Here is a 17,638-nt window from a genome sequence, read left to right as displayed (position 1 = left end):
TATCATCTTTCTCCTAGCTTTCCCAACGTTATCCCTAACTAAAGTAAAGGACCGATGCATCTCTTGTAGTGTGATCTCATGTTGTTCATCCCCATAGGATTTTCTCCGAGGCATTAATATATTTTCCAGGGGCAAAATTATATCCCTGTTGTAGAGTAAATAGAATGGCAAGAATTTCGTAGTCTCACTCACGTGGAACCTAACAGCCGTTAACATTTGGTTTATGTATGCATTCCACGACTGTTCATCATCCCCGATTTTCTTTGATAAAACGTCATGTATCGTCCTATGCAGCCTCTCAATTTTGCCGTTACTTTGGGGGTGGTAACAAGACGTGGTCACATGATGTATGTTGAGGTCCCCCAATGCCTTTTTATCACTTTGTTAATGTTTTCGGGACCATTGTCCGTTAACAGCTGGAGTGGTGCCCCAAATCTAGGGAAAATCTCATTCAACAACAGATGCACCACGGTCTTCGCCTTCTTATCTGGGACCGCAAAAGCCTCCAGCCAGCCACTATACATATCGATAAACTTGACTATGTATTCATTACCCGAACGTGTCTTTGGGTAGGGCCCAGAAATATCCAACGCTAATTTCGCGAAAGGAAAAGGAGGCAGATCGCCCTCCTGCATTTGAGGCTGTTGCTTCTTTAAATTCCTGGTTTGGCAGGGAATACATTTACCCACGTGTTCATTCACTTCTTTAAATAAGCACGGCCAGAAATATTTGCTTTTAATGGTGTGGAACGTCTTCTCCATGCTCATGTGACCCTTATCATCATGGTACTGAAGTAGCACTGTCCTTTTAAGATGCGATGGCACGTACAACCTTATCAACGGTTCATCGTCAGGTTGCAATAGGTAATACACTATCTCATCCATTAGTATAAACTTTTTCTGTTCTATCTTGGACGATTTCCTGTTCCTCATCCGCATCTTTAAATCTCTAATTTCCTTATCTACTTCTTGCTCCCTAACTACATCTAAACCCGATAACGTGGGATGTTCGTTCGATTCCGCTGAGCCCTCTGCATTTTTATATGACGCAAACTTTTTAGGCTCAAAGTGATTCGAGTTTATTGCATCTATCATATAATTTCTACTATCTATTTCTACCGGAGGATCGTTGTTGTCTCGGCTTGAATTTACCGCACGTGACAAGAGATTGTCACACACATTATCCTTCCCCTTCAGGTACTGTATGGTGCAGTTATAGCCGGCCATTCTCAAAGCCCACATTTGTATTTTTCTATTTTGTATAAGCGAGTTTAATAGGTATTCCAGGGGTTTATGATCGGTAAAGATGGTGAACTCAGTACTATGCAAATAGTGATTCAGTTTATGAAGAGCATAGTGTATTGGGTATTTCTCTTTTTCAGTAGCACCTAATAATCTGTCTGCCTTCCTCTTTCTTCCTAGTTTTATATATTGGACTCCTACTCTTTACTTGGTCCCCTCTGTTACGTTGGTCTCCCATATCTTAGGGAACTTTTTTTCTTGTTTTTCTTTTTCCGTTAGGACCCTCTTGTAGTTGTGATCCGTTCGCCCATGTTCTCTTATTCTTTAATAGAATAGCTGGTCAAAATGACATCACCCATTTGATGCGTTCCGCAGCTATCTCCGGTTAAAAACACGCAAAAAAACTTGTAGAAAAATAAATGTCTTTATTGCTTTTTCACAATGCTAAAATCAATGGTTGTGTACAATCGGTGAGAGCTGGTGCAACGTAGGACAGAGGAGGTGGTGGTGGGTGACGGTGCTGGGGGACAAGCGAGTACATCCGCCTCTGTTGCTGCTAACAGTTCGCACCTCCGTTTCCCGCACAATGCACTCTGTGATATATGTGAGTATTTGGCAACATGGAATTGTGTATGTGCATGTGTTGGTTTACCTTGTAATTGTTAATGCATGTATAGCTTTTAGTAGCAATTCGTTTCTGTCCACTTAACTCTTGTTAGTGCGTAGGAATGTATATACAAGGTAGAGAAAACTTGTATGTGAGTCATTAATTCCTCTATTTTAGCAACTTGCTTCCCTCAGCCCAAAGAATATGAGGAGGTATTGTTAAGTGACTTTTTGGGGTACCTTCAGGTACGGTTAGCTGGTGTTGTCTCCCCTTTCTAGCTTTTTGGCTGTTTTCTTTATGGAGGTTTCTAACTCCACATAAGCTTACTATTTTCACATAAAGGTGTTACTTTTAGGGGTTTTAAAACGACTTTCATTGGATGGAAAATATTTTGAAATCACACGTTTCTTTTACTTTCTGTTCTTATGTTTTAATTTTTGTAATTTTATAATCAAATAAATTAGATCCATAAAAAAAATAAAATAATTTATGCTATGTCAGCAGGAAAAGTAGAATATACTGACTGCATCTCAGCAGAGAAGTAAAACTCCTCCAACACAGAACCATCTGTTTAGTGTGAGTACCAATCCATGATGTCTAAAGACAGGATCCTGGTTTCCTAAACAGTCACATGATTTGCAACATTCCATTTTGGCCTTTACTTGGGAGGTCGGAGAAGTCTTATTCAACCAAGTGTTCGTCATGACATGCTCTAGCAACAGCAACAACAACAACAAAAAAAATGCTTATTCCAGTTCGATACAATTCAATTTATTTGGCAAAAAATAAAACCATTATTCTTGAAATGCCACGTAGAAAAATGGTGGTAGAAATTCACAATGAAGAGGACATAGTAGCACCTGTCCAAATTCACCTTGAATTGTTGTGTTGTTATTGCACAGTCCATACTTTGAAGTTTATTCCAAGGTCTAGGAATTCTGATTGAGAAAACGTCTGATTCAACAGAAATTAGCAGTGAAAAAATATATTATAGCGCATGAGTACCCCCTCAACGTAAATACCTCTGACAAACTTGACAAGCAAGTGCTCGACTGAGCTTCAATCTATGGTCCCCCCTCGCCAAACTTTCACAAGAAACACCCGTCTAGCTAAAAACACTATCAATAATCCCCCCACTCTTTATTTGTGCCTAAACCTAAACGTAGATTCCATGAACAAAGCTTCTTTCTTAGAACTGCACGCCTGTGGAATTGTCTTCCGTTTTCCTGCTTTCCAGCTGACTACAATAAGGTTGTCTTCAAGTCAAACATAAGCAAATTCTTGATGAGCCGTTCCACTTAAGTTAACAAATTTACTGAATTTCCATTACTAACGATTACTATATTGTCCAACTGACTACTGTACACTCTTAACCCTTATCCTCGAGTGGTCTCTGGGCTTTGGTAAGTGGTGACTCCTATGTAAAAAAAAAAGCTCATATTAGTAAAAATATATTTCAATTCATTGAAATTTAATCAACAATATTCTAAATGTTATTTTAAAATATCCTTTTATTCTATTTTTTTTAATAATTTATAGCTGCCATTTATTTTACCAAAAAAATATTAACACTTATTTTTTTGCATTCAATTATCTCCATTCTTTCTTCTAATATTCAACATTAAGCTGATTAGGTTTTTAACATTAGAATTAAATAACTTCTTTCCTACAATATCAATATTTAATTCTGAACAGCCATTTTCTCTTCTTTATCATGGGCTCATGTTGTTATGAAGAAAAAATTGTAATCCAATTTATTTCTTTTGCCCATATACTTCACTCTAATCAGGCTATATTTTGCCTGGAGCCATCTTTTTAGCCAGGAAATTTACATTAAAAATGGCTGCAATCGGCAGCAAATGTCAATACCAATTTTGTTACAGGTAACAAATTTAATTCTTCTGCCTCTCCTCCATCTCCCCCAAGCTTACTGTTATGACCTTGCAGAACAGTAATAATCAAGGCATACACACACACAGTGGTATAATTAACAAAAGTATGTTACAGGAGTATGTTACAGGAGTATGTTACAGGAGTATGCATCATGATTTTGGAGCCATAACTATTACTAATCGCTGCTACAACATTTAGTTTCAACTGTATTATGTTTAGGTAAGTCCATTTATTCCTGAAATAGAGACATCAGCTTATACTATAACACCCACTTTTAAGTTTACGTTCAGTAAGTATCAGTATTTTTTTTTTTTTTGTGACACTTTTCCTTGAAAAATTATGCGTGTGACTGATAGCTTGAAAGCGTCAAACAAAACGTCCATTAATTTTTCTTCCGTAATTTTATTTACATTATTGGAATATCTTCTTTCCTGATTTAGTTAAATGTCTCTCATGAATAAATGTTAGTCTTTTCACCAAATAGATCATATTCCCAATTCTTGAACAGATACCATAATATTTATTCTGCTAAACCAAAGTTCTATACAATATTTCCACCGATCAGTCCAGTAGTTTCCGAGGTAAAATAGAATAGACACACAAACAGACAGACTAAGAGAAATATAATATAGAAAATACATGCATAGGTGCAAAACGAAAAAAAAATAAGATTGACCTTGTAATAAAGGCCAAGAATCCAAAGGTCAATATATTCAAAGGTCAATATATTCAAAGATCAATATATTCAAAGATCAATATCTAAAACATGCATTACACACAAAACTTTACACCAACTGCTTGATCATGTTAATCGATGCATCAGTGATGGATCGATGAGGAACCCATTTTTGCATTTGACATTTCTATTTTTACCTTTGCTGACAGATGATACTTGCGGCACAAAGTCTCTTATTTTGATTAACTAAGCTGCCAGACAAGTAGTCCAGCTAACAGAGTGCAGAATGAGTACAGAGGAAATTTTGTTTTCTTTTATGGAAATCATTCCAGACAAGGCATGAAGCCACTTGATGTAAAACGCTAACGAGGATGAAAAGTGATTATCATAAAGGCAGGAGCTACCTTTTAGTTTGTTATTTTTAAAGATCAAGGCCATTAGGCAAGAAGAAAGCAACGATAAGAACAACTCACGGAATGACAAACCTTTTTGAAATTGGCCAGAGTGTTTAGGCAAAGATGCATATTGTCACCCCACCTTTTTAATATATGCCGAACTATTCTCTATCTATATAAGAGCCAGGTACGTCCAAGGATGGAATACTGTTGCCACATCTGGGCAGGAGCAGCTAGAAAGGACTTGTCCTGCCTTGATAGAGTTCAAAATAGACTTTGTAGCCTCATAGGAGATGTCCTTTTCTCTTCCTTGCAACCTCTATCTCACAGAAGAGATGTTGCGAGTTTGTCTCTGATGTATCGTTATTTTCATGGAAAGTGTTCGACAGAGCTTCAATCTATGGTCCCCCCTCGCCAAACTTTCACAAGAAACACTCGTCTAGCTGTACACACTATCAATAATTCCCCCACTCTTTATCTGTGCCTAAACCTAAACGTAGATTCCATGAACAAAGCTTCTTTCTTAGAAGTGCACGCCTGTGGAATTGTCTTCCGTTTTCCTACTTTCCGGCTGACTACAATATGGTTGAGTTCAAGTCTAACGTAAATAAGTTCTTGATGAGCCGTTCCATATAAGTTATCAAATTTACTAAATTTTCATTACTAATGATTACTATGTTGTCCAATTTCTACTGTACACTCTTTAACCCTTATCCTTGAGTGGCCTCTTGGCCTTGATAAGTGGTGATGCCTATGTAAAAAAAAAAAACAAAAAAACAAAAAAAAACATGTAATATGAGAAACACTCTAACACCACCCAGCAGGAATCATAATTGGTGGAAGAACAATCAACAACCGAAGATATACTGACAATGTAGTTCTGATTGCAATATGTATGTCGGAACAACCAGACTTAACAAACAAGGTAAAAGTTGCCAGTGAAACAACAGGACTCTTTCTCAACGTCAGCAAAACAAAAGTAATGAAAGTAATACAGGAACCAAATGATGAAAACCTAATTGTGGTCATCAAAATGTTGAAAATGTAGAAGCTTTCAACTACCTGAGTGCAGTTTTCACTAACAAAGTAAATGACCCCAAACAAGTAAAACGACGTATTGCAATGGCAAAGACAGCAACAATTGTGCTAACCAATATCTGGAAAAACAGATCCATTTCACAACGCACAAATAAATGACTCCTGCAAGTTTTGGTATTCTCAATAGCAACATATGGAGCAGAATGTTTGGTCTTGAAGAAAGTCGACAAGAGGAAAATTACTGCTTTTGAATTGAGGTGCTATCGTAGACTTCTTTGTGTAAGATGAGTGGACAGACGTACAAACAAATGGGTTCTTGAGAAGATTTGACCATGTCGAAGAATGCTGGACAATGTCAATGACAGGAAATTGTAACTTTAGGGACATGTGGCCAGAACAGACGGCATAACAAAAGATTTTAAACCCCTGGCAAAAGAAGACGTGAAAGACCAAAAACAAAAATATCAGACAACGTGAAGGACAACGTGGACATTAGCATGGCTGAGTTTCTCAGAATGGTGAAAACTGGGGTCAATGGCAGCAATTTGTGAAGAGTGCTGCAGCTGGTCAATAATGACCATTCTGTCAAAGAGAGAGAAAGGCAAGAAGAAAACAATCATAAGTTCCTATGGCTGAAATCTTTCTTGTTGCTGCGGCATTAGATACAAACTCTGTATTTGCAGATATTTGCAGAAAATTACTGGTCAACTGACAAATCCCACTTTCCGACTTGGTCAACAAAATCAGTTTTCTCCAGACTTCACCAATCACACTTGCATGGAAGAACTGAAGAACTCCTGCTCAACCCTTCTTCTCTTATGCCTCTGGGCAAAAGGAAGCAAAAATGACTTAATGACTTACGTACAAGTGCATCCCTACAGACTAGCAAGAGTTAGGTGAACAGAAAAGAATTGGTACCAAGTCACGCATATTATATATGCGAGGGGGAGAGAAGGATGATGTCTACTTATTTCGAGTCAATGTTCCTATTTACGATACATCAATCCTTTGGGCTATTTATAAAATAAAAGCCGAACATACTTTTCTATATCTTTTTTCACATCTCTTGACCGTGTCGGCTACCCAAGAACAAAAGCTCATAACAACAACGCAAGTCTCATTCTCTGGACAATTGAAACTTTACTTGTTTCACAGTTGAATATCATGCTCCGATTCTCTGCCTATCCTTAGAAGGAGGGTGGCAATTTCTCTATTGATTCATCTTCCATGCATCGCTACCTTTTGTTGCTTCACGAGAATCTTCATCTTTTACTCAACTCTCGAAGTGTAGAGCGTAGAGTAACCTCTAAACACATGCTCCCTCCTTTTTATATTAAGGTTGTGTGTGGAGCTGTAATTTCTGTTAACTAGCTTACACATAAAATACACTCACTGACCTGTCTCACAACGCAGGTGCACATGTTATCAATGGAAGTCACTGGGTTTAAATCTATATCACCGTTAACCTTTGTTTGACCCCTATCGCACTCAAACTTGACACAAACAAGTTGTATTCAATTCAGTACCTCATTAACAGCGTTAATGACACACAACACATGCACTAACAAGAACAAGGTAAATAAACACATGCATACACAATGCTATGCTACCAAATACTCACATACGTATATTAAATATACAGGATGACCCCCCCCCCCAAAAAAAAAACGGGCTCCAACTCTAATTAGGCCCCGTTTCTTAGTGTTTTGTCCAAATGAAATGAAACTTTGGTCATAACTAGTTTATTATATTCAAAGCATCATATCAAAACACTGGGGTCTTTGGCTTTTTTTTCTCTGTTCAACAGCATATGTTCTAGATGGCCTCCATTTAGCTTTTGTTTTTTTTTTGGTCACCCTATATATATATATATATATATATATATATATATATATATATATATATATATATATATATATATATATATGCGTTTTATTTTTTATTACCGTATCTTTCTGTTAAGTTACATTATTGTTTCAGCTACTTGGCCGTTTTTTTTTTGGCCGTCTGTAGCATCCTCAGACTTTTACAGAAATGTTCACTATTTTGGGATGGTATTGAGCACTTTCCTCAGTTTTTATTAATTACCATTTCCACTACATATATATATATATATATGTATAATATAACCATGATTATTCATTGAACTTTTGAATAGTCAAGTCGCTGCCTGATGATATCTGTTGTTTGATTGAAACAAGTGGCTATTTGTAGCAGCGGGATGTGAGCATGTTTATATAACAATAAACAAGTATTATCAGCTCTTTTTATTGAGCACTATCTAACAACCTCGTTGAATTCATTAGTCCATTACTTTTGAATAAAAAAACCCGAGTATATATGTGTATATATATATATATATATATATATATATATATATATATATATATATATATATATATATTCACACTATGAACATTTTAACTTGTGACTAACTCAACTTTCTTCACCAAACGTGTGTTTGTATAAATGACTGAAAATAATTTTTATATTCTTATCTCTTGTATAAAAATGTTTTGTAATAAAATTTCGTTTTTCTCCAGTTTTTATTTATAAAACTTTATTTGTGTTTTAGGTGACTCTTCTATTCTATCGATAATTTACATCTCTGTAAAATTGTTGATACACGTTAAAGTCGTAGACAGGAACGACACTACAAAGTGGTGACCCTAATATTCCTCAATGCCTCATTTATTTTAATTCTTATATGCAAGTCCGTCCGTATATATCCTACATTTTTATTACTTTGCTATAGCATAACTTTTGTACCCAATTTATATTAAATGTTGGTTTGATTCTTGGCAAAACCCAAATGATGCTACCGTCATTTAAAATTACTTCTAAAAAATTCAGAAACCATAAAACTATGTTGACTGAAACACAACAGGTTTTCTTTGGAAGTTATTTCCTTATTTGAAGTGAGATTTTTATGGGCTGGATACCCTTCCTGATATTTAACCAACGATTACGTGATGATCTAATTACAATATCCTTGTTGCTCATTAAAATATACCTGAAGACCTATTATTCATTCCTGCACTAGAAAGAGGTCTACATGGATTTGTTAAAAAAAATTTATTATTCAATTTCACTCCAAACAAGGCACAGTGCCACTTTGAAGTAGGGGGCTATTATTAGGGGCATACGTTGCAGGGGCATTATGAAGGGAGATGAGCAGCAAGATGTCTGTTCACGTTGCACTTGAACTTCTGCAAGTCAATACAGTTGGGAAAGCAAAATCCCGGAAGGGAGTTCCAAAGTCTGAGGAAGAAACTATTGGAATAGAAGGCTTTCTTACACCTAGGGATCTCTACTATGTAGGGGTGGGGTTTTCAGCGAGACGAGTGTTTCTTGTGAAAGTTTGGCAAGGGGACATCATAGATTGAAGCTCAGTCGAGCACTTGCCATGAAAATAACGATAAAGCAGAGACAAATTCGCTACATCTCTTCTGTGAGATAGAGGTTGCAGGGAAGAAAAAAGGACATCTCCTATGAGGCTACGAAGTCTATTTTGAACTCAAGGCAGGATAAGTCCTTTCTAGCAGCTCCTGCCCAGATGTAGCAACAGTACTCCATTTTTGAAAGAAATTAGCTCTTATATAGATAGAGAATTGCATCAGCAGTGAGATATCTACTGGATCAATAGAAGGATCCCACCATTTTTCCAGCGGCTCCGGCAACAGATTTGATGTACATGTTCCATTTCAGATCAGGAGTAAAGATCAAGCCCAGAAGCTTGTCAAAACAAAGGTCCCTCCCCAAGGCGAGATCCATTCATTTCAGTTGATGCCAGATGGGGATCAGAGCGTTGATGATGTAAAGATAGAAGCTTGGTTTTAGATGCTTTAAAAGTAACCAACCACTCCTTTCCCCATTGTACCAAGATCAGAGGAGAGAGAATCGGAGAGAACTTGATCATTTATGGTCTTATATGTGCTACCATAGATGGTAGTGTCATCAGCATAAATGTCTATAAATGATGTAAGGATGTGATTTGGAACATCATTAATGTAAATCAGGAAGAGAGTTGAGCCTAAGATGGAACCCTGACAGACACCAGCATTAATACTGTGAGCTTCTGATTTTTGCCCATCAACTACTACTCTTATGAACCTATCAAAGAGAAATGATTTGATAATTGAGAAGACATTTCCAGCTATACCATAGCTGGAGATCTTGTGAAGTAAACCTTTATGCCATACCCTACCAAAGGCTTTTGATATGTCAAGAGCAATTGCCCTAGAAAGGTTCGCTAATGTTATGAGATATAACTGTAATCACATCTGCTATAGATCTAGCAGAACGGAAACCATATTGTGTGTCACTAAGAAGGTTATTTTTGCTGAGATGGTTGATTACTTCTCTATTTAACACAGATTCCAGCAACTTATTCATGACGCACAGGAGACTTATTGACCTGTACGGAGAGGGAGATGATCGATCACCTGAATTCTTAAATACAGGGCAAACTGATGAGATTTTCCAGGGTGATTGGAAGCAATTCTCTTTAAGACAACGTTTAAACAGTTTTGTAAGTATGGCCGCTAATTCTGGTTGAAGTTTTTGAGTACTATAGCTGGAATACCGTCAGGGCCGGTTGCTTTACTGGAATCCAGGTTTATTTGTATATCACATAGCATATTTTCTGATACAAGAAGAAATATTGAGGTTGATGGCCTTAGTCGCAAAGGATAGAATTAGCTGCAAAGTTCTTGGCAAAGAGTTTGGCTTTGTCCGATGCTGACGAGATGACCTCAGGTCCATTGATGAATGTTGGGATAGAGCACACGCTTCTGTTCAGGATCCTGTTTGCTATTTGTCAAAACTGGTGGGAACCAAGCCGCTGCTCAGCTACTTTGGACTTGACGGACTGAGCATACAACTCTCTTGCGTTCTTTATTATTTTCTTACAATGGTTGCTGGCAATCCGGAAAGTGGTTTTAGTTTCCATACATCTATTACGTTGGAAGCAGTGGAAAAAGTGGTTTCTGTGCGCAATAGCAGCAGCACGTTCTGGAGAAAACCATGGCTGGTTGTTAGGTTTTTGCTGGAACTTTTTTCGAGGGTATGAAACGGTCAATACCTACAATTAACAATTCTGTCAGGTCTGATACTATAGAGGACACATCCTTTTTAAACACGGAATGCAGAGGTAGATCTGATATAAATGTACGGAAGCTATCCCAGTCTGCCATAGAGTATTGATATACTGTACGATGGAGAGGTACGTCTGAAGACTTTTGACATTTCATTTTTATCTTAATTGATACAACAGAATAGTCAGAAAATTCAAGTGGAGACAGAACAGAAACTGAACATAGCTTAGGGAAAGTTGTGAGAAAAAGGTCTAGTAGGAGACTTGCATATTGGCCGTCAGATTCGGGCACACGGGTGAGTTCGTGAACAATCTGAGTGAAGTCATAAGCAATGGAGAAATCGTGACAGAACCTCCCCTCATCATCAGTTTTGTTTGAGTGGGTTAACCATTCCACATTGTGAACATTAAAGTCTCCACATATGTAAATGTTAGCTGAAGGACGTGAGCTTGCATCTTCTTTCTATCTTCCATCTTTTTATCTTCTTCTTCTACTTTCCATTTCTACTTCTTCTTCTTCATACTATGATATGATAAAATGTTACACCTGCAATTGTATAGTTGTTTTAGATTTAAAAAAAAAAAATCTTTAAGATAATATTTTTGATAAATGTGATATTGGGGTCACTTTTGCCCCAATGCATCAAATGCAGTCAACCATTGGTTAATTCAACCATTTGATTATCATCACACTTGGTTTAACGTCTAGTTTTCCATAAGGGCATGTGTTGGACGACTTCTATAAATTGATTCCCAAGCTAATCTATCTCTGACCAGGTCTTTATTTATCCCTTTTTTCTTTCAGTTCCATCCTTACCACTTCTTCCCATGTTTCCCTCGGCCTTCCCCTGCCAACTGTTCAACATTCACATAGAAAATTTTTCAGCTTGATTGTCAAAGTAGCAACATATTTGGGAAATCCCTTTCTCTTTTTCGGTTTAATCACCAAAGAGACAACATTCATTTTTCCACTGATCATATTTTGCCCAAATCAGTTCTATGAAATGTTTCTTCTTCTTCTTCTTCTTCTTCTTCTTCTTCTTCTTCTTCTTCTTCTTCTTCTTCTTCTTCTTCATCATCATCATCATCATCATCATCATCATCATCATCATCATCATCATCAATAATATCCGTTTTACATGCTAGCAGGCGTTGGATGTCTTTAAGAAATTAATTTTCAACCTAATCTATCTCTGGCCAAGTCTTTATTTCTCCCTCTTTCTCAAATCCATCTTTATCACTTCCTCCCATACTTTGCTTGGTTTCTTCTGTGAACTGAACCAGTTATCTACATCTATGAACACAAAAAAAAAAAACTCTCCTGTTCTGCACACATTTCTCTATACTGTCCAGATTTAATCTTCCTCTGAGGTCATCAGATCTAAGCCTGTCTTTAAGACTCACATTACGTATCTTTCTCATATTATTTCTCTCCATGCAACACTGGTTTCACTTCTTTATATTATCACAATGCGCATGCGGCATAATCATGTTGACACACTAGTTCTTGTTAGATCACCAAAGTTAAGCAACAGTGAGCATGGTCAGTACCAGATGAGTGACCATTTGGGAATACCAGGCGCTGTGTGTAGGAGGATGTCGATACCTCCCTGCAAAACTGCAAAAAAATTTTTTTTTAATAATGTTCATTCCTAATAAGGCATGATGCTACTTGGATGTAAGTGGTTACTATTTGGGACCATGTCTAGGAAAGATTAACAAGATGTTGGTTTACATTACATTTAAACTTCTGCATTTCAGTTCAGTCAAGGAAGCAGGTAGCCGGAAGGGAATTCCAAAGTTTAGTTGTTCAAGGAAAAAAAACTATTAGAGTAGAAAGCTTTCTGGCATTTGGGGACATCAACAGCGAAGAGGTGTGATTTTGTTGCTAGGTGGGTTCGTCGGAGATATGTACGTTGAGTGGGGCACAAGTGCAATGAGTTCATCAGAGCACATTTGAATAAAATACTTGTAAAGCAAGCACAAAGATGCAACATTGTGGTAATGAGACAAAGGCTGGAACTTAGTTGACAAAGTGGGGCCGATTAGATTGAAGACTCTTTTTCGGAACTTATCCAAGAGGCAAAGACTAGTTGTAGATGAACGAGCCCAGATCTGGCAACAATACTCCATGCATGGGCGAATGGTGGCTTGGTAAAGGTACAAGTACTCTCAGGTCTCAGTAGTTTTCTAATATGCTAGAGAGAAGTCACCTTTCTTAGAGCTGCCTTCGCAATGTCCTCAATGTACTTGTTCCAGTTCATATTGCTAGTGAATGTTAGGCCGAGGAGTTTGAAAGAAGAATTATTCATTCAGCTATTCCATACAATTTAGTTGGAGGCGGACCGCTGGGCAAACAGTTCCACCTTCTCGGTTGCCGTGCATGGAGCCTTCTGGTTGTTGGATAATTACTGATTACACTTTATTCACTACACTATTATAAATTTTCCAGAAATCGTGAGTTCCTATCTTTTGCGATTCTATGCATTGCCTGGTTATTTCATCATGTCTTATTTTGGTTGTAGCTATTTCTCTAATGTTGTCATCTCTCCTGACTGGGATTTACATGCGACTGGGGTGAAGTGGGGAGCACATGTGAATTTAATATTCCCTTGACACCTAGGGTGAATACCACTGGCATGCATACACTGCATATACATGCCTGATAGACTATTTGCTTGGTTGAAAATATAATGCTCTAGTGGTTAGTGATAACACAAGTTCCTTGAGTGTATAATTTCAATGTATTACTTGCAAGTGCAAATAAATCTTGTTATATTTTTTACAAGTAAAGTTTTAGTTCTTTTGTTTTGTTTTGCGCTTTTGCTTATGCACAAGAACAATTAAAAAAAAAAAAGAAACTCTGCTTATAGTGACATAGTTGCAATTACAGTCAGACATTGACTGTTTAGTAGACTAAAATAAATGTGAAATTTGAGAGTTCGAAGGAATTTTAAGTAAGCATTTTGGCGTTTTCTTTAAAATTCTATGACGTCTGAAATCGCACTTATCAGCTACACACTCACATTCACGCATACATACATACATACATACGTACGTACATAAGTACATACATATATACATACATACATACATACGTGCATACATATATACATACATACATACGTACGCACATACATACATACATACATACATACATACATAAGTACATACATATATACATACATACATAAGTGCATACATACATACATACATATATACATAAGTACATACATACATACGTACGTACGTACGTACATACGTGCATACATACATACATACATACCTAAGTACATACATATATACATACATACGTACATACGTACATGCATACATACGTACATACATAAGTACATACATACAAACGTGCATACATACATACATATATGCAGTTTTTATAACCTTTTGTAAGTCGAGAGTTCAACAAGTGAAAGTAAGATAAATGTTTTAAATGCCACAACACAAGTAAATATAGGACTAATGAAATATCACATGATTTTTTTTTACAGAAAGAAAAAAATAGCTTAAAAAAAAGGAACGAAAGAGGAATAGAAAAATAGTGAAGGCCACTGCCATGTCTACGTTACTATGACAATCACATCCTGCAATTTGATCTTTTTCTGAAACTGCCTGACAAAAAAATAAAATAAAATAAAATAAAATAAGTAAAACGCAAATTTCTCTTTAAAATAAAATAAAATAAAAAAAAACCCTAAAAAACAAACAAAACTAGTGTTTGGTTTAATAACGAATGGAATAATAACAACTAATTAGTTCATGGCTGCAAATTAATTACAGTCTGGTATTAATTACCTTCTGGATAAATACATTTTGATTTTCCAGACAACAGATGTCAACTAACAGCAGTCTCGCCCAACACCTTCTACTCCAACCTGGGGCAAAATAAAAAAAGTGGGTATTTTTAACTATAGTTGACAGAACAAAAAAAAAGGGGGGGGGGATAAAAAATAAATTTTCAACAAATAAATGTTACTAAAGGTAAGATAAGCTACATTTCTACCTACCTGAATGAATTTATTTGTTTTAACATATTTTAAAGCGTTTTTTTTTTTCTGGGAGAGGTTCAAAGAAAACAGGGTGTTCACTATATTCAGTTAGAATGAAAAAGAAACATGGCTGCTACAAGCATTGCACAAGGACCCTTGATAATCACTCAAAAATAAAAAATTAAACAAAATACCAGGAGAAAAACATTCGATAAATGTTAGCAATTGAGCAAAAATGTAATGTTCTATCAGTATTTTGTTTAATTTTCGATTTTTGAGCAATTATCAAGGGTCCGCGGGTAGTGCTTATGGCAGCCATGTTTTTTTTTTCATTCTAATTGAACAGAATGGACACCCGGTTTGTTTTGATGTAAAACATGCTTTAAAATATGTTAAAATACAAATAAACTTATTCAGGTAGGTAAAAGAGTAACTTATCTTGCCTTTGGTAACATTTATTTGTTGCATATTTGCTTTTTCACTCCATTTTTATTCTGTTAACTACAGTCAAATTTCCTTAAAAACAATTGGACTGTAATGGAGTATCAACATGTTGCGAAAAAAAAACAAAACAAAAAAAAAAACAGTCAAGATGAGTACAGTAGTCTGAATAATTCAAATAGTACAGATTTTGGTTTTGTTGTTTTCTTTTTCTTCTTAAATTCTGTAAAATAAAAGCATCCGCACTTTGTGAAATCCAATAAAAAAAATAATTTAATCTGCCCACAAAAAAAAGTAAAGGCCAATAAGAAGTGTCTTAAACGCAATGAAATTTTGTTTGAATTTGTTTTTTGTTGTGTTTTTTAAGGTTAGATTATTCTCATTCCACCAGCTATGATCAAGTACAAAGTTTCCAAGTTCAAAAAGATGCACCTGAAAAATGTCAGAGGTCACATCCACCCAAAACATTTGGAACTAAACAAGTAGTAGTCCAAATAATCCAAATCATCAATCCTCAAAAATTCATAAATATAAATATTGCATATATATGAGAGAGATTTAGTTTTGTATTTTTCATTTGGGTATGTCTACTTATGGGTGTGTATTTAAGTAAGTATATGATATTGTTAGTGTTAAATCATGACTAATTACATTTAAAACTATTGGTGAACTCAAGAGAAAAATATTTATTTGGAAAGAAATGTCTTTGAGAGATTTGGCCACCAAATCCACTAATTCTACTTTTTCACAGTCAGTAATAGCAAAAAAAAAAAAAAAAAAAAAAAAAAGGCACTATCAATAAAAATCACAGTTTCAATGCCAAAGCAAGATTGCCAACTGACTCTTTGTATCAATTCAGAAGTGAAACATATCAAACAGTGCTTACCAACTCATTCTTTGTGTGAACCTACCAGCAGACAAGTACATTGTGACAAACACAGGCTTTACTGACCAGTTAGTTAAATCGTTGGACCCCTCAATAAATTATTAGCATACTATCTTGGATAGCAGCAACACTGCTCAGTCTAATTCTTCTCTTACAGACGTCAATGGCACTAAAACTGATGAAATACAGATGAGCAAATCTGCTTTTTGTTTGTTTGTTTGTTTGTTTGTTTGTTCTTGTTTACAGGGTTATCGAGAGCTCAGCAAATACTAAGTTGGAGAAGTATAATGAGGACTTTTCATTAAGGTTACCGTTAGGAACACAGGTGAACCAATTCAAATTAGAACCCTCAGAATTGGTGCACAATCAGAGGTGATATCTACATATGCCACAGACCTCATTATATCACGATTCAATTTTCCTCTTCTCAACATGAAAAAACAATTTTTAAATGAAGCCCAAAAGTTTAACTAAGGCTAAAAGTGTTTGGATTTTCTCTCTGAAAGAAAGGGTTTGCTGGAAAACTCTGAAGACTGCACTTCAAATGTGCAGGGTTGCTGGAGAAATGGTCTACTGATATGGAACAGGAAGATTGTACACTTTGTTATATCTAGAGACTCTGAACTTCCCAGGCAAAGACAAAAACAGAATCAAACAAAAAAGATTTAGTCTTGTAACTTCGTCTTGAAGATAACTGAAGTGAGATAAAAGCCAAGTCTCTGTATCTGGATCCCACTCTCAAAATTATTTTAACAAACATTTGTTTTACTGCTCTAAATTGGATGAACTTCAATCCATTATCAGAAATGAAAAAGCAGACCAGATAGTAATAACTGAAATTTGGTCATCCTCAGAAGTCAAAAAAGCAGAGATTCACCTGCAAGGTTGACTTCATTTTGCTGTGACAAGATACTCACTCAAGCTCTTCCAACTACTTCTCCTTCCAAATGTTCAGGAGTCTTATAAATCTGACACTGCATTTGCAATATAAACATTGGTGAAGAAAATATTTCTGTTATTTCTGTATATTGTAGTCCAACTTTTGCAGATGCTGACAACCAAAGTCTCACTAATAATGACTTGAGGCTACATTCACCCAGGACGGTGCCATAGATACACAGTATCATGGATGAAGGCAAATCATGCCCAACGGTCCACAGTGGCCTAGATAATGATTGGCAGCCAATCCCGGGACCAGTGGTAAACATTATAGACCTGTGAACTGGAGATGGCTTTGACGTCAGCTTTTATGGTGTGTAACCACGTCTTCAAGTAGTCTCATACATTGGAGTGATTCTCGAGCAATTGACTTGTGGATAAACTCTTCTGGATTATGGCATGCAGTGATTTGGATACTGG

Source organism: Euprymna scolopes, chromosome 14 (assembly GCF_053919585.1).
Source record: "Euprymna scolopes isolate OS-2025 chromosome 14, ASM5391958v1, whole genome shotgun sequence".
NCBI lineage: Eukaryota > Metazoa > Mollusca > Cephalopoda > Sepiida > Sepiolidae > Euprymna > Euprymna scolopes.
This window is presented reverse-complemented; position numbering follows the sequence as displayed.